Consider the following 21,086-nt stretch of genomic DNA (forward strand, 5'->3'; position numbering starts at 1 on the left):
TCCCGCCGACGAAACGAATATCCGCAAAAGCACGGGGCTCCCCATCGAAACGAAGCGAAATGACCCGCAGTAAAATGCCTTCCACTGTCTCTCTTGTGCAACAGCTTCGAGCCGAGGGCCGATCCGTCGGTGCTGGTTTTATTTTTAATTTGACCCGACTTTCGATGAGTCTTCGACGTCGTTTTCGTCCCCATCGTCGTCGTCGTCGTCGCCGTTGAAATCCGATGATGCGTTGCTGCTGGCTCCAGCGGCTTCGATCGACAAACGAACATAAACCCCGGCGTCGCCAACCGGAGCTCCGAGGCCAGATGATATTTAGTTACAGGGAACCGGGGAACGAACGTGCGACGGAACATAAACATCGATGCTCTGTGCGCCGGGCGAAACCATAAGTCGGCAGCAGCATGTGCTCTGGAAATCAAACAGAAAACGAGAGAAGTTGTGACGAAGTGGTTGCTACAGCCAGCAGCAGCACTTGGCTATTCTAGACATCTGGAACCGACTGTCTGTTGGGGTGCGAATGGGAATGAGTTGTTGCGTTATCGACGTCAAACCGGATCGAATCGGTTCAATTGATTCGATTAAGATAATTTGAGTATCAGGTTAAAGGAAAACTGTCTAAGATTTTTTTTTCGGGCCATCGTAAAACAATTATTATTGGTAGATAACCTATGTTGTAAAATAAAGTTTGCTTCATTTAGAATTAAAACATCATTAAACTCAAACAGAAATTCGTTGGAATTTCCGAAGGAAATTCATTTGAATTTCCACGGGAAAAATGTTTGCATATCCATGAGAAATTCAATTTAATTTTAATGAGAATTCGTTTGAATTACAACTGAAAATACATTAGTTTCAATTTCTCTGGGGAATCGACTTCCACTGAAAATACGATTCAATTTACATGGACAATCCACTATACTATACACACTACACAGATAGCATCTCCTCACGAAGATATCAGCGACTGAGGTGGAAATCAAACCCACGCTCCGTGTCACATAGCAAAAGAATGCTTGTCGACACCAACCACAAGGCTACGAAGTCGAGATCATGCTCATAAATATGTTACTTTTTGAATAAGCTTACACGTCTAACTCAAGTTCAAAAGTTTTATGCGTCGAAAACATAAGATTATTTATGGGACATACTACACGTTATAAATAAATTCCTTTCCTGCACTTAGTTCGAATGAAAAAAAAAGTTCCTATTGTGAGTTCCACCAAGAAATCTGGAAGACCCATGGTTCTAGTACAAGAAATTATGTTTTCAACCAAGAATGTATGGATATTGAAAGTATTAGAAATTCGCATTGGATACTTCCAAGAATCACTTCATCCCATTAGCATTAGAGGCGCCTTCTATAATAAAATAAACTCTTCTGTGGTGCAAACCCACCGCCACTTACATCGCACAGCACAAAGCTCAACAGTGTCTACTTAATACACTTCCTCTTTGCCATCCGGTTTGGCTTCAATCAGACGAAGGCAGTAAACTTTTTTTTCTGAAACTGAGCCTCGACCGAGTATTAGTTTGGTACACCCAGCGTCATAAACTTTGGGCTTCCAGCATTGAATCGCGTGCGACCATCATTCCATGCAAGCGAGGAATCTACATACTCCCATACATACCTTATTCTACTTATATTCTACAAAAAGGTCGTTTTGCTATTTTCAATCTCCTCTGGTCAGCAGCCGGCCAGCAGCGCCATGGCACGGCACTAATTCCACGAAATCACACACTCACGCCACCGCCCCGTAACGGAATTGAGTCGAAGCCATCAGCTGCCCACCCACCAACCGACAACGACAACAGCGACCGCACAATCGATGTGAAGGTGGATTCTTACATCCCCTTATCCACATGTAGCACCTGTACCTACTCCGCACCGCTTGCTACCCGTCACTCAATCGCTCTTTGTGCAATATTCTTTTCTCACTTTCTATAATTTAAAAAAAGTCATAAAACATTGCATACTTTTTATTTGAACGTGCTTCTGTGCGAGAAACACGACTACAAAGTAACCACAATCTGCGTGTATTAATTTTATGACGCGAGCACGAAACCTCTATCTTCCATTGCCATCGTCAGAGTGAGGAATGTGGAGTGAAACGAGCACTCAAGAATTGTGTTTTCGGATGGCGAACTAGAGAGCGTTCTTGAAACTAGTTTTAGTTTAATCTACCGATCGATCTTCACCACTGTCAAATCGCAATACATCGAACCGAAGAATCAATTTAGTTCTCTAGAGATGAGCCAAACTAGGGCTGTAAATCTCTTAAAAAAGACATTAAGAATAATTTTGATCCACGTCTCCAAATTCTTCGAAAATATGAGCTGATTTGGCAAAATTTTATTTTGTACAAGTGGTTTTATGTATGTTATGGGAGTTAATATAAAAACATTCCTTTGGGTTGCAGTGAAGAAACACTGTAAAAAATAAACATTTCAGTGCATTAATAGAAAAACAGCAGAATGTCCTTAAACGGAAACCGAACGCCTCAGTTCAGGACGAGACCAAAAAGATGCATGTGAGCAAGACTTTCATGCAGAATACCAAAACTCATGCTGGATTACGAACGTTTAAGGGTCATAAGTCCTCAAACCATGCCGAGAAACAGAATACGGCCGCAAAAATCCGTGTCCGAAAGTTGTACATGCAACAAGAAGTTTACGAAACTACACTGGACGACAAGAGTTCGAGACATACGTGAAGGTGTATTTGAAAGAGTGTCTCCAAAAAGTGGCTTCTCCCTTTCCTGAAGACTCACGACGGTATGTCGAACTTCTGGACGCATTTGGAATTATGACGGTACGGGAAAAATAGATATATTTTTCAAAACTGATGAATTCCTTCTGGACTAAACATCTCCAGGACTCCAAACAAACTTTCGTTTTGGATTGCAAAACCACGTTCTAGTTCTACTTTTTCAAAAAATCTTTAGTCCCAATCTCAAGGAACAACAAACTTCAGTTGATTTTTGGTTGCATCTTGAAGCGCGGTCCGTAAAAGATACGGGCTTGGTAGTCATATGGCTACTGCTTCTGCCTAACACGCAGGAGGTCGTGGGTTCAATCCCAGGTCTGTTCCATTCTCCTACTTTGTGTCTTTCTCTATATTTCTCATGTGCCAGCAATCGCTGGAACTGGAAATGGACCTTCATATCATTTCCATTTCTATGCATATACCTTCAACTTGACTATTCTAGTAGTAACTGCTAGAATTGGAAATGAATGAAAAAGCTCGTTTCCTACATCCAATAATAAAATCTATCAGTTGCTTTCTTCTATCTGTCACATTAGCAACTCTTTAACCAAGACGAACCAAAAATTCCAACAAATTCCGCATGAACTCGTGGCAAGTGCAGAGGTATATTCGGCTGGCAGTGGGTGAGTGATTGCGTAATAATTTCCTCCCCCTTCCCTACATTGACTTGCATTCTGACGTGGCAGGCGCCAGTGTGACCTAACAAATGAGATCACCAGTACTTGTACATTGAAGATGAGTGCTAGTCCCAAGCAAACATCAGCTGATCTAATCATAATGGAGTAGCGCAACTAGGGGCCGTCCAGAAACCACGTTCACATATGGGGGGAGGGGGGGTCTCTCGAACCACGTGTTTTTTTTTCACACGAAAAACTTTTGGGGAATAACAACAGCGGTTTAAAAAATACAAAGCATTAAAATTTAATGATTTAATCATTGAACGCAAAGCGAGATGATGCCCACGTAGCGTCTTTTCCACTCAGCGTTAAAAAGACGTAGGTGTGCATCGGAAAAAACCGGTAACGAAGCGTCGGTCGCAACGCCGATGCATATCTGCGTTATTTGACCATCTTAGCCTTTGATCCTATTTCCATAAAAAAATAACGAAAAAACAGGTTGCGATTCAGTCTTAATTTCCACAAAAAAAAATTGGAAAGGAAAAATGGAAAAATATTTAAAAAAATTTTCGCCGCACCACGCCACCGCCGCAGATGGTTTTTGGCATCACGCCGCCGACACTTTTGCATCAGCGGACTGCAACTACAATTTTGAAAATTGTTCATGTTTTTACAAAATGTATAATGAGAGTTCATGTTTTTACGAAATGTAGGCAATGAACTGTGTATAACAAGTTTTCTACAGTTCCTGACGAAATTCAATTTTTCAATAGTTTAGCGCGTTTATTTAATTGTTTCTAATGAGTTATTAGTTCATACTTCCTGACCACTTTTCGTGACGGTCATAAATTTGTTCCTGCTGAATGAAGATCTTGGAATTTAAAACTCATCCAACAACAAATGTAGGCAATAATTTAGGCTTAAGAAGCCTAGTTTTTATGATATTGAAAAATTAGGATAATTGTTCGAAAAATTTAATAATGCACCTAAATGTTCTAAATGCACAAAATTCTAGTAGTGCGTATGAAAAAGGTTATGACATAGAGAAGCTTGCATTTAAAAAATCAACATGAAATTCTAATTCATAATAATGCTTTCTAAATTCACTAAGGATCTAAGGAGCTAAAGAAATTCCTGCGATATAGAAAAAAATCAGTGTTCCATAAAAAAACACTCCAATCCCTAAAACAATCTAGGTTAAATAATAGTGTTATAATAATAACAATTGAAATTCAATTCCAAAACAAATCTCAACCCTTTCAGGACGGATGGGTCATATATGCCCAGCGTTTTAGATTGTCTATAAAATCACAAAAGAGAGCTAGACCACCATTTTCTTCAGCAAAATTGTTCATCTAGATATTGGCTTTACAGAAAAAATATGGGAGCTCAAATTTGACTGACCCTGAAAACTCAGATATCCGAGACCTTGGGAAGATTTCGATTCTAAGAGCATGCAAATGAAGTTGAAATGTTTGAATCGTAAACCACATTGTTTCATCATTCTGAATACTCAGATAAGATGGGTCATCCTGAACGTTAAGCCAGTGATTAATATTCAGGAATACGAGAGGCTCAAGGTACTCCAAAACGTTCTCAAGTTCAGTCCACGATATCCAGATCAATCAAGACATTTGCAATGTCTTCATCATCGGTATATACCCAATTCGATGCAATAAGCATACGATCCTAATAGCTTAGCTTAGCTTAGCTTAGCTTTAGCTTAGCTTAGCTTAGACTGACTGTACATATCAATGGTTGCTACTCCGTGATTGATCAGAACTGGTGCAAATTGCACTGCGATCCAAGTAAATAGTGGTTGGGATTTACCAACTATTCTCGAAGTGCACGTTTCAGCAGCTCGCAAATATTAATCAATAACGGCGCCGGCCAAGTCCTTACAGTCAGTTGGGAAAGGGAGGGAATGTGAGTGTGTGGTAATTGTTGCTACTAGAGACCGAGAATACCTCTGCATCTCCACATTTACCACGGGAAGGAAGTAGTGTTAGTTGGGTGGGGTAATCAGTAACATAGATCGGGATTCACCATGGAAAGTGATGTGACCTATGAAACTTCTACACAGCAGTATTAGCATTTCCTTAATTTGTTCAATTGTTCATTCTTCGCGAGAATAAACAATCAATCGCTCAAAGTGAGCGATTGTTCATTTGAATTTCGGATTGGGCGCCCGCGTTATCATTTCATTAACGTAAGAAAAGTAAAAAAGAAACGGGATTGAAAATAATTGATAGTAATCGGAAAGCTAATGTTATTCAGCAACCCTTATTTTATCTCTAGTTGACGTTAAGTAAGAATGTAAATTTACGTTCATTTTACATGTCGTTTATTTTGCATTACTTTCACGCGCGCGTGTCTGTCACTTGCCTTGACCTACTGGTAATCAGGATCTCACTGGTATTAATCCTGATGTGCCGGTTGGCACTCGTGTTGGGCTTGTGCGCTTTGAGCGGCACACGGTCGCTTCCCAGTCTACATAAAATCGCACATGGTGCAATACAAGATGCTAAATTGGAGACGATATACATACATGTTGTGTGGAAAAGTACCTCTATCGCCTGCACTTCAGCATCCTACACGACACCATATACGTTCATGTGTTGACTGGGTTTGATAGGGCCTGCTTATGGACACATGCAGCTTTTTGTAGAGGTTTAACAGAGCCCACTGCCAAACCCCACCACATCCTAGGCAGGCCCCCTAACTCGCAGTGGCCATGGGGAGGGGTCGTCAAGCCCTTGGACATAGTCCCTGCTGCCCCTCTAATAAGCATACGATCCTAATTTCCATTAACATGAGATCCAAGAGACAAGGTACCCAAAATTATCTAGTCAACATCAAGTTGCACAATGACAATGAGGTTTGTTCGCAAACTTTTTTATAGGGCCTTAGAAGCACTGGGTTCACGGACTTGAATGATTAAGTAGTTCAAATTACGACTTCCAGGACGTTTTGTATAAGCTAAAAAGTCTGTAGTAGCTTGTATAAATAATAATTGAAGTCATATCAACCCAATGGACCTACTGGGATATTATATCATACATCATTCATATGTTGGTTAATTGGATAAATCGAATGATCCGAACTCCAAAATAATAATTGGTCTATAATACATTCATTACTCTATGAGTCGCTTATGAAAGGACCATTGACTAAAGCATATTCGATATGTGGAATAGAAGTTTCTGGGAAAATTATTCGAAAGAAAATGAGAAAATATGTTTATTATGACATCATTGGCTTCCACGAGTCGATATTAAAATAAAATTTCAATGGAGAATTAGAAATTTTGAGAGATGAGCCAGCTCTGGACTGAAAATCTATTTAATAAAGAAAAAAAAAATTGAAATTTTACATAATGAAATAAATTTACATTAAAAAATCAGGGCATGAGTATTGAATAAATATAGAATTTCTATGCAAAACAGTAAACAGTTGAAAATTTCCACAAAACAAAAATAAATTAACACTTGCAAATGCAAAAATTATTATAAAATATTTTATTATAAATTATAAATAATTATAAAATAAGAATTTTCTATATAGAAATCAAAATGTTCCACGAAAAAAATAACAAAATTTTCATGAATAAATCGATATTAGCAATAAACAATTACAAATGTTTTCAGAAAAAAAAAATTCTTTTCCACAAAAAATATGTTTTTCCACAAAATATCTTCTTCTATATAATAAAATGAGTTGATTTCCTTCCTGACGATTTAACTCGCGATCGGGTTGACTGATATGCAAGATTTTTCCCTAATCGATTAGTTTTGGGAACCGCAAGGTTTGTATATACAAAAAGTTGGCGAATTTAACGGGGAAATGTAAAAAGTTAATAAAATACAATGTTGGGTCAGCTGTTGAGGAAAACAAAACAAACGCACGGAAATTGATCTAGAGTGCGATGCTGCAAATAGTTCATTGTGACATTTGCAACACCTGAACAATGCTGGGTTTCTTTCACATCAATAAAGAGCAATGAAAAATTAAAAAAACTTTCCATTGAGAAAATACTATTAAGCAATCAAATTGATAACATTTTCCATGAACTTCAAACGCTTTTAAAGAAGAGGTAATCTATGGAAAAATGCTCAATTTATATATTATTTTATATTCTTTAATGGAAAATTTCCTTTTTTTTAATGCTCTTTATTGATTTTTTCGTGGAAAGGTTTTAATTTTTGGTAAAAAAAATATTTATTTTGTGGAAAATTTTGTAATTATTTATTGCTAATACTGATTTATTTATGGAATGTTTGTATTTTTTTCCGTGAAACATTTCGATTTCTTTATGGAAAATTCTTCTTTCATAATTGCAATTTTTGATTTTAAAGTGTTAATTTATTTTTGTTTTGTGGAAAATTCTTAATTGTTTGTGAAAATTTTGCATTATTTGTAGAAAATTCAATATTTTTTTATTTTACATATCATGATTTTTTTTATTGGAAATTTCCTAATTGTTATGGAAAATTTTTATAAATTTTAAGCAGGGTTTCTACTTCAGACGATATCGTATCTTAGAACATCGACTCATGGAAGGCCTATTGTAGCTTGTGAAAGTAATAAATGAAATCGCATCGGCTCAATGGACCTGCTTGGATGCTTAGCGATGTACGGATACATCGTTCAGAACTTGGTTGATCGGGTCGTTTCAAAACTCCGTAATATCATGTCTCATGGTTACATAGATATTTGTGAATATATTCTCAGCTTAGGACATTTTGTTTCTTGGCATGGTTTTTGATACTTTCAAGGATATGTACTTCAGAGCAGCTTGGCCTATGACAACCGAAAAAAAATACGACTTTTCAGTTCTTGCTACAGTATACCCCCGCTGATCCAACAAATGTATAACCGGACTATCGAGATTTCTCTCGTTAATCCGACTGTCAAATGCATACAAATGAATTAAAACAAAATCACAGCACACATTTGAAAACTGACAGCATAACGTGTTTAAATGGGTGTTGATACTTTTTAATCCGGAAAATTCTGAATTAGCGAGATCCGGACTAACAAGTTGTCGGATTAGCGAGGTCCGGATCAGCGAGAGGATACTGTATACTAGTTTTGACAAGATCGAGTGGAAAACCCTAAAAATGTACGTTAAATCCATGTAAAAAAATCGTCCTGAAAGGGTTAAACCCAAAGATATTAAAACTGTAGATATAAAATGAAAACTAGCATTTAATACCAAAATATAAAAAAATATAGGGATAATTTGGAAAATTTCTAAGCCATTACAAATTTTTCTAGAAATTTTTATAACATATTCGCGAGTCCACATTGTTTGTATCCTGATGCATCGAAGGTGTACAAGTTCTAGATATCCTAATACCTGATACAGATTACAACATGATAACATCATCAAAATGTTAGAATTCATGAAAATTTATAATTTCCATGCTGGGTTTAGTTTGATTTTGAATCAGTTGAAATTCCTGTTTTGTCCATCTTCAAAATTGATCGGGTTAACCATATGTTTTAGTTATATAAGGTTTTTAAAAATTTTTGTTTTTGAAAAAACCACATGGTCATAGGGGGGGGGAGGATGGGGTCTGCCAAATGACCACAATAAGCCACATGGGGGGAGGGGGGGGTTGAAAATCTTCAAAAATATGACCACGTGGTTTCTGGACGGCCCCCTACAGGCAGTCAATCAAATTCAAGCATCTTGAAGCGCGGTCCGCGAAAAAAAATAGTTTTTTTCAAAACCGACCAATTCCTTCTGGACCAAACATCTTCAGACTCCAATCAAACTTTCGTTTTGAAATACAAAGTCGCGTTCCAATTCTTCTCAAACATTTCTCCCCTACCGATCATAAGGGACCCCAAACTAATTTTTGGTTGCGCGGTCCGCGATGGCTCGATCTTGAAGCGCGGTCCGGGAAAGAAAAAAACATTTTTTTAGCTGACCAATTCCTTCTTGACCAAACATCTCCCGGGCTCCATCTTCTTCTTCTTCTTATTGGCATTACATCCCCACACTGGGACAGAGCCGCCTCGCTGCTTGGTGTTCATTAAGCACTTTCCACAGTTATTAACTGCGTGGTTTCTAAGCCAAGTTACCATTTTTGCATTCGTATATCATGAGGTTAACGGCTAAGGAGGGACCCAGGACTCCATACAAACATTGATTTTGGATTGTAAACCCCTGTTCCAACGCGGCTTTTCAATCCAAGTTTGTAAGAAGCTCTGGGAATGGTCAGTCTTAAAGAAATTGATCGGTTTCAAAAATTTCACGAATTACTTCACTAGCTTGTACTTCAAGATGCTATAAAAAAAAATAGTGTTTGGGGTCCCTAATGAAGAATGTTCGCGATATTGAAGACGGCCTCTCTGTTGAGGTCGATACACGCGTCTGTAAAATTACAATCATGTGATGGAAATAAATTGAATAGTACTTATCTTATGACAAGTGATTCAATGTGGAATAAGAATCAAATAGATTAGAACCAAGGTGAATACAAACAGGTGTAGCAGTATGCCAATTTCATGATTCAGCCATCTTGGATTTTTATATGGGGAAGCCACTGAGTTTGTTTATGTTTTGCACTGAAAATTAATTTTTCACCCCCGCGCTAGTCTCTCCCATCTACTGTCGAAGTGAGTGAACCCTGATATAAGAACCCTGATTAGAACCAAACAGATCCTGCCTCAACAGTTCAAAATAACTGTGCAACCCATGATAAGTAGTATGCATTATGAGAGTAATTGATCTAAAACATCCTTTTATGGCATATTTGTATTCTAAACAGGGTTTGCAAAAATCGCTCTCAACACATAACGAACAACGATCAAAGAGAGGCAAAAACTGTTCCGAATCATAACAAGCCATGATAACAAATTTATCAAACTTGTATACAAGTGCTAAAAAACTGAACCGAATAGGCAGCCCCCACAGATAAATGGTGATTCTCGCTTTGTTTTCGCTCCTTTCGTGTTGGTTACTGCACAGCAGTGTAGAACAAGTTGAAATGCATCATCAGAGCCACTGCTTTCTGAAAGAAATTTATCATAGGGTATAGTCTCCCGAATCAGTTCTCTATCATGGCAGTTTGCGAAAAAAGTCTCTCGCGATATGCTACATATCGTATTTGTATACAGAGATTAGAACATTATAGCCATGATGAAATGCTAACGGTTTAACCAGATGTAGATGACTATCGACCGACGATGAGAGTTCCAGAACAATTTGAAGTGCCTGGAACAATTGCGTAGGGCAAAACTGAATTGTAAATAATACCCTTGGGCTCTGTGAGCCTGTATGGACAAAAACAGTTAACTTCAGTCCCATACCAGGTGTAGCTTACCTGGAAGACCAAACGATCGAAACTCCAGGATAATTTGGAAAACCTAGAACATCTGTAGGAATACTTACTGTAGCATGCCTGCTAAAATTAAACATTGTTTAAAGCTTAATTCTCGAACAAACAGGAAAAAAACGCCATTTAAAACTACTTGAAACACATCTCTCTATATATAAAAATGAGTTTACATTTCCTTTGATGCAATATAACTCACGAACGGTTGGACCAATTTTCAAGATTTTCTCACTGATTGATTCGTCTTGGCATTAACTGTGTTTGTACATACTGAGAACTGATCAATTTAACGAGAAAAGCGGGGAAATTGTTAAAATGCAACGGTTTCATGAGCTCCAAAGAATGCCATCAAGCTCGGACTGAAATCGATCTAGAGTGCGATGATTCCTTCAACTGAAAATGATTGACAGGTCAAAAATAAAACCCGTGCGAGATCGAGCAGATTCGCCTAGTACAGGTCGGACTCGATTTTATTTTCACTCCGGATAATCGAATCACTACAAAAAAAACAAATTTACAATTAAATAACAAAAAAACTTATGATTTATTTTATTTGCAGTGGTTAAGTCAGAATTCATTTGAGAAAAACATTGATTAATCCACCTAGCAGAATCGGTGACTTTCTGGTGTAATATGGAAAAATAGTTTTTTTGCCAAAACGTTTGAGTCCATAGTCCGATTCAGTCAATTTTCAATATGAAATGATAAGACAGGATTCCCATTTGAATGCCACTTGTTGGTTGAGAATAGGTACCAATAAAACAACTAGACGGTTTTTTTTTTCAAAAATAATTATGATTGCCTTTATTTCTTTTGAGCCCATTGTCCGATCCATAAAATTATCAATACGAAACAAAGCTTCAATAGGAAATAGGATTTTCCAATAAATGCAACCAGTTGGAAGCAAACGAGGATAAGGATAAGGAGAAGTACTGCAAAATGGTTTTTATTCTGCTGGGCGCACGGCTGTGCGGATTCTGCCGAGCCGCTAAAATAAAAACTGAGTGTGTAGATTTTGTGCACTCAAAAACACATACATCACCTCAATTCGCCGACCATAGACGGTCGGTATATAATACTATGGATCTCCGAGCCATCTAAAATGTTAAAACCCTGATTGATCCACCTAGCGGTGTTTGTATTTTTCTCGTACATTAGATATACTAAAACAATTGAGTGAGAAATAGCGTGTTTTTTGTATATAAATCGTATTTTGGCCATAACTTTTGATCCCATAGTACCATCTAGCCAATTTCCAATAGGGGCAGGATTCCCCGTCAAATGCGTCAAACGTATTGCATACAAATCGGATCAAGATAAGTGCCTAAAAGATGAGTGAGTTTTATTTTGCGCACATACACACACATGCGCACACGTACCCACAGACAGACATCATCTCAATGAATCGCCTGCTTTGAGCGTGCTTACAGTGGCACACTAGGAGGTAACTTTCTGAAATCAGTATGGCGAAAGGCATCTAAGGTTCGATTTTTTCAAAATTAGGCACCTTAATCGAAAAAATATTTGGTAGGCGTAGTAGTGGACATCATCCTTCATAACCGGTACCAAATAGTTTTTCATGAAAAGTTCCTAATTTTGAGAAAACCCGCGTTAGATGTCTTTCGCCGTACAAATTTCTGGTGGTTAACTCATACTGGCTATTGTGCGCATATACTATAGCGCCTGAATGTGACAGCGGTGATGATGATGATGATGATACTACCATCTATTGTAGCAAGGCACCTGCCGATAGCACTGGCCATATCTGACAAACGATTTGATCGTGATTATATTATTGTTTGTATTTCATCAAACTCCTGTATGAAGGGCCAAAAATGGGTGGGGTGGTTCCATAAGCAAAGACACTTATGCGAATCCACGGGATGAATAGAGAATCTCCTTCCAGAAGAAAGTTCGTACATACAATAATATAATTTAGCCCTCGTTACCCAGATTGACCCAATAGATGGGGAGAAGAGCCCGCCCTTTATCCACGAGATGTTAACAATAGGAAGTTGGCGATTCCACTCTTCCTATCCAAATCGCTTCAATCGGGTGCCCTGGTGGTTTTTTTTATATAATCATATAGTTTCAAATAGATGTAATGTAAATTGATAATATATGCAATGGAATTTTCTCACCAAATTTCAATTCGTTGGGCGAAATCTTTTCTTCATCACCAGTATGTTTTGAAACCAATTGTTGCCTGGAGATGGAAAACAGTCCGTCGAAGAATATTCTGGTCAAAATCAGGGGAACGAACCCATTTCCTTTGATTAATTGGTTGAACAAAATAATTTTTGAATCCTGAAAAGATGATATGAGAAGATGGAAGGCAGTATCAAATATAATAACATGAGTGTTTTTGTTTGAAATCAAATATGTATGTATATTTTTCCCATCATTTGTAGATGCGCAGAAACCAAACGATGTATAAACGTGATAAGAATAAATCAACTGTATTTAGAATTGGTGTGGGCAGTTGAAAACGACTAGAAATTGATCAGAAATTGGCCAGAAATCGACAATAACTATGAGTTGAATTGAATTTTGGTAATGATCCGACAGCTGCAAGAACATGTGATGTGCAGATGTCAACCATGTAGCATGTGTAGTATGTTCCGTTCAACTTTGAACCGAGTGAAATTTAGTGGGTTTTACATACTGAGATGTATCTTTTTCATGATGAATTAAAAAAAAAGAATCTATTTCAAGCATCATGAATGTTTTGAATACAATGAATGGTGCTATTTATTCAAGACTGATGAGTAGTATGCTGCATAGAAATGGTAATTTAATAAACGATAAATATTGTCAACGTATGGAAAATCTTAATTGAACATTCACTATGGTACAAAAGTGCTACGACGGTTTGTAAAGAGTTAAAATCATACAATTGTCGTTAGCCGTTAATGGACTTCGAACAAAATGAAAACAGAGAACATCAACAGAAAAGGAAGATATTGGCTCTGATATTAGCTTCCAATATGAAGCCATAAGATACAATAATAACTTTCGAAGTTTTAGAAAAATATTGGTCAGGGACAACAAAATCAGAAAACAACTAAACCATTCAATGACGCCAAATAAAGAAAAAAGTATACTAATATTAGAGTCATAAACATCGTCGCCATGGATGGTACATAAAGTCTACTCAAACCCATAAAACCATTAAGAAACATGCTCCTCGTAGATTTCATTTCAGAAAGAAACTTTTAACACAACTTAACAACATTCGCGAAGCATAAGTAGAATCATATAGCTAGTCCGACTATTCATCGATTGTAAATCAAGTGAACATGGTATCAGCATAATCAGAGCTCAAAATGAAACCCGGGCGCAACGCGAAACACTTCCGACATGTAACACAAAATATCGTAACCTTATAGATAGAAAACGAAAGATAGTATAGAACAGAGGTTCCCAAACTTTTGGATATGCGACCCACCTAGCAGAATCCCATATTGCTTGCGACCCACCAGGTACCAAATGCATTGATTTTGTGAAATTAGATAAAAATGAGTTCGCGTTAGATTTGACAAAATATAATAAATTGCTTTATATCCCATCATTGTATTTGTCAAAAATTCGTCAATTTTTTGGATTGGATGTGGATTGGATTTGGATAGAATTTGAATTGAATTTGGGTTGGATTTGGATTGAATTTGAAGTTTATTCAGATTGGATTTGAATTGGATTTCGATTTGATTGGCATTGGATTTTGATTGGATTTGAATTAGATTTGGATTGGATTTGAATTAGTTTTGGATTGGATTTTAAATAGATTTGGATTTGATTTAGATCGGATTTGAATTGGATTAAGTTGGGATTGGTTTTGATTGCGTTCGGGGCTTACATTTGGATTGTATGGACTTCTTTCTACTTGCTCAAATATCGTATAACAAAAAAAGGTCGTTGACCTCGTCAGGTTTGTTGTTCTTTAATCATCCAATTAAATCCTAATCAACATCCTAATTCAAAACATGGAATAGATTTGTGGGACAAATAGTAACAAAATTAGAATTAAGATTTGTCTTTCGCGACCCACCACTGAACAGCCCACGACCCCCCTGGGGGTCGCGACCCACAGTTTGGGAACCTCTGGTGTAGAACAATATTGGTTTGGTCTCACCATAATCCATCTGAGACCCGATGAGAACTGTTGCCTGCCATCCTTCAAAAACGGTTTATTCTGTAGTAATTTTCTTGACGGAACAGGAAGTGCAGAGGGGCGGGTCCCACCATCTGCTAAAGTTGTAACATTACCAACTAGTTGAAAATCAGTAATTACGACTTTGATGGTTGTTTTGATGCTTATGATTTGATTGTGCTTCAGTAATAAAAAGTTTATGGGCTGATTATGTGTATGCAATCTTGCAATTTTTAATCTTGAGACCAAATCCTTCAAAGTCAAGCCAGTCTGCACGCCAGTCATCACCGCGTTGATACTCGGAGTACAATTTTTGAATAGCAGTCCACTTCACTTCACGGCGGTCACAATCAACCGCGCTTTATTTGGGTTTTACTAGTGTAAATATGAGCGCCTGAATGTGACAGCGGTGGGTAGAAAGTCAGCCACTGCCAATAATTCATTCGTCGAACTGAGTCGATTGGTATATAACACTATGGGTCTTCGGACCTTCTATCACAAAATCGTCTTGGAAGTGAATATATAGCCTTTTCGTTACATCTTGGTGTACGAGGAAGGCAAAAATGTCTTTAAATTATCTGAATGTTAAAAATTTTAAGATAATTTGGGAGATTTCCTCTGGAAGCTGGAAGGGGTCGCCGTGGTCACAACTAAGAATTTAGTTTTGCTGAAGTTGTTAACTAAACCTAAGCTCCGCTCACCTTTAACCTTTACATAATTAATGGATTATAGTGGGATATTCTGCAGGATAAATTCCTTTACAAAACCTCCAATTATAAGGACATCGGTTATGATGATGCATTTCTACTTGTTTAACATAGTCCTCAATGACAATTCTACTAGAACGAACCGTTTTATCACAACGTCGTTGGGAAAAATATTTCTCTGCCCTTCTATTTTTCGCATTTGTATCAGGTGATCCAATTTTTTTCCATGTCTTGTTATGATCAAAAAAAACTTTAGGCTTCTTGTTTATCGTCGTTAATATATATTAAGAGCGAATTCTGTCATCCTTGTTATGCACCCAAACCAGAGTGTATGTAATTAAGAGTGGCGACACTGTCAGAATTGGAACAAAATTCATCTGTCATTCTCATACAAAATCGCGTTCCAAACGAGCAGGAGCCTGTCAAATGCGACACATGTCGCAACTCTTAATTACACTCTGACCCAAACTATGGCGGTGAGGTTACGCTTTCATGTGTCGAATGAGTGACTGTTTCATCAATTTTGGAACCACATTGGATTGATATAAATAGCAAATCTGAAGATGTTGTCTCAAATGCAACAGCTCAATTGACAATCGATCAAGAAATCACATGGAAGAGAAAAAAGAAAACAAACTTTCATGGAAAAGTACTTGAAGCGAGAAGTTCGTAGACATGTTCTAGAGAAAATAGTTTATTCATGGAATTAAGGTTAAATATATATAAAAAAAACCCTACTTCTCTACTCTACATGTTTCTTTATATAATCATATTTTGTATGAATACAGCTATATTACTTTTTTTGAATTCATGGATTTGACATACAAGCCTATAGTCAAATTTTTAATATACAAAACAGCCCCTTTTCAACCCCGGTTTGAACGATATGTGGTTTTCCCAACAGCTGATGCAACTCGTGGTTCATTCGCCTCCTCCACTTACCATAGATGATACGCAGCACTTTCCTTTCAAAAACTCCCAGTGCGCGTTGGTCCTCCACAAGCGTCGTCCAGGTCTCGTGTCCGTAGAGAACTACCGGTCTGATAGATGCGTTTTGTAGATAGTCAGTTTGGTACGGCGGCAAACTCTATTCGATCAAAGCATTTTGCGAAATCCAAAGTATGTACGATTTTCTGCCATGATGCGTCTCCAAATTTCTCTGCTGGTATCGTTATCGGAGGTCACCAGTGAGTCCAAGTACATGAATTCTTCAACCACCTCGATTTCGTCACCACCAATGCAAACTCGTGGTGGGTGGCTTACATTGTCCTCTCTTGAGCCTCTTCCAATCATGTACTTCGCCTGAGACGTGTTGATGACTAGTCCAATCCGTTTAGCTTCGCTTTTCAGTCTCATGTAGGCTTCCTCCATCCTCTCAAAGATGTGTGCCATAATATCAATGTCGTTGGCGAAACCAACTAACTGGACGGACTTCGTGAAAATCGTACCACTCGTGTCAATCCCTGCTCTTCGTATTACTCCCTCCAAAGTGATGTTGAATAACATTCACGAAAGACCATCACCTCGCCGTAACCCTCTGCGCGTTTCGAAGGGACTCGAGAATGCCCCTGTAACTCGAACTACGCACATCACCCAATCCCTCGTCGCTTTGATCAACCGTGTCAGTTTATCTGGAAATCCGTTTCCGTGCATTAGTTGCCATAGCTGGTCCCGATCGATTGTATCATATCATATGCGGCTTTGAAGCCGATAAATAGATGATGTGTGGGCACTTTGTATTCGCGGAATTTCTGCAATACCTGACGTACGGCGAACACCTGATCTGTGGTAGAGCGTTCGCCCATAAATCCCTTGCAATTGATGTTAGTCGGCGGCATGAAATTTGAGAGAGTACCTTGTAGGCGGCGTTCAGCAATGTGATTGCGCGGTAGTTGCTACAATCCAGCTTATCGCTCTTTTTGTAGATGGGACACACGGCACCTTCTATCCACTCCTGCGGCAAAACTTCCTCCTCCCAAATATTGGTAATAACCCTGTGCAGCGCTCTAGCCAGTGCCTCATCACCGTATTTAAACAGCTCTCCTGGTGGTTGGTAAACTCCAGGGGCTTTGTTGTTCTTTAGCAGGCCGATCTCCTCATCGATTTCCTGGAGATTCGGAGCCGGAAGTCGCATGTCCTGATCTTCCTACTGGCGCTTTTTCCTCCGAAAATCGAGTTTTGTCTGTTTCGCACCCGTTTGTATCGTGTCTCGTTCACTCTCGTGCGGTGTTGCAGGAATCTCGGCCCATGCTGCATTCTTCTCCTCAACTAACTGCTTACATTCGGCGTCATACCAGTCGTTTCTCGTGTCTAGTGCAGCGGCTGCGGTGCTTCCAATGGCGGATCGAATCAAGAAGAAATCAAGAGACGCTGCGCTTAGCTGCTCTTCCGTTGGGAGTGCCACTTCCAGATGCTGCGCGTAGTCTTGGGCTAGTCTATCGTCTTGTAGCCGCCCAATGTTTAGCCGCGGCGGACGACTCCGACGCGTGGTGTACACCGTCGAGAGTTTTGAGCGCGGACATACTGCAACGAGGTAGTGGTCGGATTCAATATTCGTACTGCGGTAAGTACGGACGTTCGTAAATTCGGAGAAGAATTTATCGTCGATTGTAACGTGGTCGATTTGGTTTTCCATTTCTTGATTAGGTGATTTCCATGTGGCATTGTGGATATTCTTGCGGGGAAAGCAAGTGCTTCGGTCTACCATTCCACGGGAGACTGCAAAGTTTATGCATCGTTGGCCGTTGTCATTCGATGCGGTATACAGACTATCCGTCCGATACCGATCTATACATTTCCCCCTTTCCTATCTGAGTGTTTATGTCGCTGATGACTATTTTGACGTTCCGCAGTGGGCATCCATCGTATGTCTGCTCCAGATGTGCATAGAACACTTAGCTTTCTCATTGCCGGGTCTCCTTTCGTGTGGGCAGTGCGCGTTAATGATGCTATAGTTGAAGAAACGGCCTTTTATTCTCAGCTTGCACATCCTTGCATTGCTTGGCTGCCACCCAATCACGATTTGGCGCATCTTGCCCATCACTATGAAGTCGGTTCCCAGCTCGTTGATGTTTCTACAGCTTTGGTAGAAGGTAGCCCACCACACTTTCTATCCTGTCCAGCAGATTTTCTGCAGCACTACGACGTCGATGTTGCCGGGAAGTAATTCATCGTAGATTATCCTGTCGCAACCTGCGAAGCCTACTGACTTGCAATTCCATGTCCTTCCAATCGTGATCCTTTATTCATCGCCTAGGTCGTTGCCGATTGTATCGAGTCGTAGTATCTTCTATGTCGTTCGTAATGGTTGTTTTTAAACGCGGCTTATTGGGCCTGCGCAAACCTCCTGTTTCGTCGGAGGGCCGCCGTGTCAGGTCTGTTTAGCGTCCCACCTAACACTAGAACTTGGGCTTGTGCGCTTTGAGCGGCACACGGTCGCTTTGGCGGAGCCTACTTGCGGATACATGCAGCTTTTTATAGAAGTTTAACAGAGCCCACTATCAAACCCCACCACATCCTAGGCAGGCACCACAACTCGCAGATGGCCTGGAGAGGGATCGTCAAGCCCTTGGACATAATCCCTGCAGCCCTACTGCCTTTAAATCTAAGACGTTTGGTAAATCTTACTCTAAATCTACTAAAAAATAGCACTATCCGTTTGATTTTTTAAAACGAACGCGATATCTGAAAAAATCGCATGCCATTTGAAGATGCAGCTTCAAAGAAAGCTAGCAATTCGTTCAAATAGAAGATTTCCTTTTCACATCATCATCCCCCATCTGGACGTGAAAGAAGCGTCAACATCATTATAGCGAGAGGGTTTCGTTCAAACATTTCCGATTCATTTCGCAGCACCACAAAGTATCAGTTGCATTCAACGAAACGGAAATATAGGCACCAATATTGCGCGCGGCATCGCTGGAAGATTCTGGCAACGAAACGTGTAATGATAATCCGCTACCCGCTGGCGCTGGCTGTTCACATTGTTGTAGGCATAGAGAAGAACCTTCCGCGCTTACCGGACGATAAATTATACCTACCTCTTCTACAGGTGGACCTTTTCAGAACAATATTCATGCAGTATTGTAGTAGCACAAGCCACGGGTTGGAGTGCGGACTTGTGGCAACGGCCCCGACCAGAAAAGGTGGTGGTTTAATTCAATTTAGCTTGATAATAAATTAACCGGGTGACCATATTCGACACCACCACGCGACTATTATAAACGGAAACCATAGGCATGGATAACGAGGGCTTGTGTGTCCCCTTTTTTTGTTTAAAAGTTGTGTAACCTATTGACATTTGTAGGTGCTTGGAAATTGAATCAGAAGAATTGCATTTTTCAATCTGTCCCCAAAACATTAGTTCGACCTACGTCTTCCAACTCCTAGTTGAGCCTATGGCAGCTAACAATACGCAAATGAGGGAAGAGTCGCCGAGAGCTTGCTTCGATGGCACTGCGCCTACTATGAGGACAGACAACGCCCGGACAACTCGTTTTTTGATGGATTCGAGTTTGGATTGGAGCGCAGCAACCGTATTGCGAAACAGAAATAATAATAGTAATGGACATTAGGTTTTAAAGGTGAATGTACAACACGCGCGGGCTGTATTCTCAGGCCCACAGCTCCCATATCCGGCCCAGCGGCGGTGTGCATGCGGGTCTATTGTTGCGGTGAGAAGCTATAAAACGGTGGCGACATCATGACGCGCAGTTCGGCGGACTGGTTGGGCGACAGTTTTGTGTGTTCTGATTTCGTGCAACAACCGAGCAGGAATCAAATCGTGGAAATTCACCCTCCCCACCAGGTGCTTCGGTATCTGGTGCCGCATGGACACGGGCAAAATGCATGTCATGGTCAGTTAAACAGTCCATGGTCGTCAGAAAGAACAAGGCACGTGTATAACGTGCGGGGTTTTTATCAATCAAGCCGATGTTGGCGCCTAAAAATGTCCGATTTTAGATGAAGATAAGTGGGGAACATGAAGTGTATATGAAGGCTATAATTACTCTTTCTTTGAATTGAAGCTTTTTTTGCGTAGGAAACAATCATGTAGATAGGAAATAATTCTGAAAAGAGTTGGTAAACTGCATGCAGATTGTAAAATGAATAAAAGTCTTGTGTTTTTGTTCGTATTCTATTTTTACATAACATAGGAAATGTCGTAATACTTTTGGCAAGGGTCCTGCTAAGTCGTACCAAATGCTTTATGTATTGACTGTCTTGTGATGTTTTGGCGTATAGTATAGATTAGCAAAACCGCAACCATTTTGATTAAAAATAAAGGGATGTGTTTCCATTTCCAACTCACTGGTCCCAAATCCATCTCACCTCGAAAGAAATAATGCACTATTCATCGGTTCTTTTGATTAACATGTATGCGTATGTGTTCACAGCTGAAAAAACAACAAATCAAACTGCTTCAGTTCTTTGATTTTGATAGAATGAAAATGGCAACTATGAGACGAAGAACCTTACCAGTTACCCTACAATCGATAT

At 39.3% G+C, this 21,086-nt stretch overlaps 1 protein-coding gene across 1 annotated transcript in view; it reads left to right on the forward strand.

Moving 5' to 3' along the window:
• The window catches only part of LOC134227194 (activating transcription factor 3-like), a 275,048-nt gene that overhangs the window by 225,269 nt on the left and 28,693 nt on the right, over nucleotides 1-21,086 (forward strand). The window lies entirely within an intron of this gene.

Source organism: Armigeres subalbatus, chromosome 3, assembly GCF_024139115.2.
Source record: "Armigeres subalbatus isolate Guangzhou_Male chromosome 3, GZ_Asu_2, whole genome shotgun sequence".
In the NCBI taxonomy this organism is placed as follows: Eukaryota; Metazoa; Arthropoda; class Insecta; order Diptera; family Culicidae; genus Armigeres; species Armigeres subalbatus.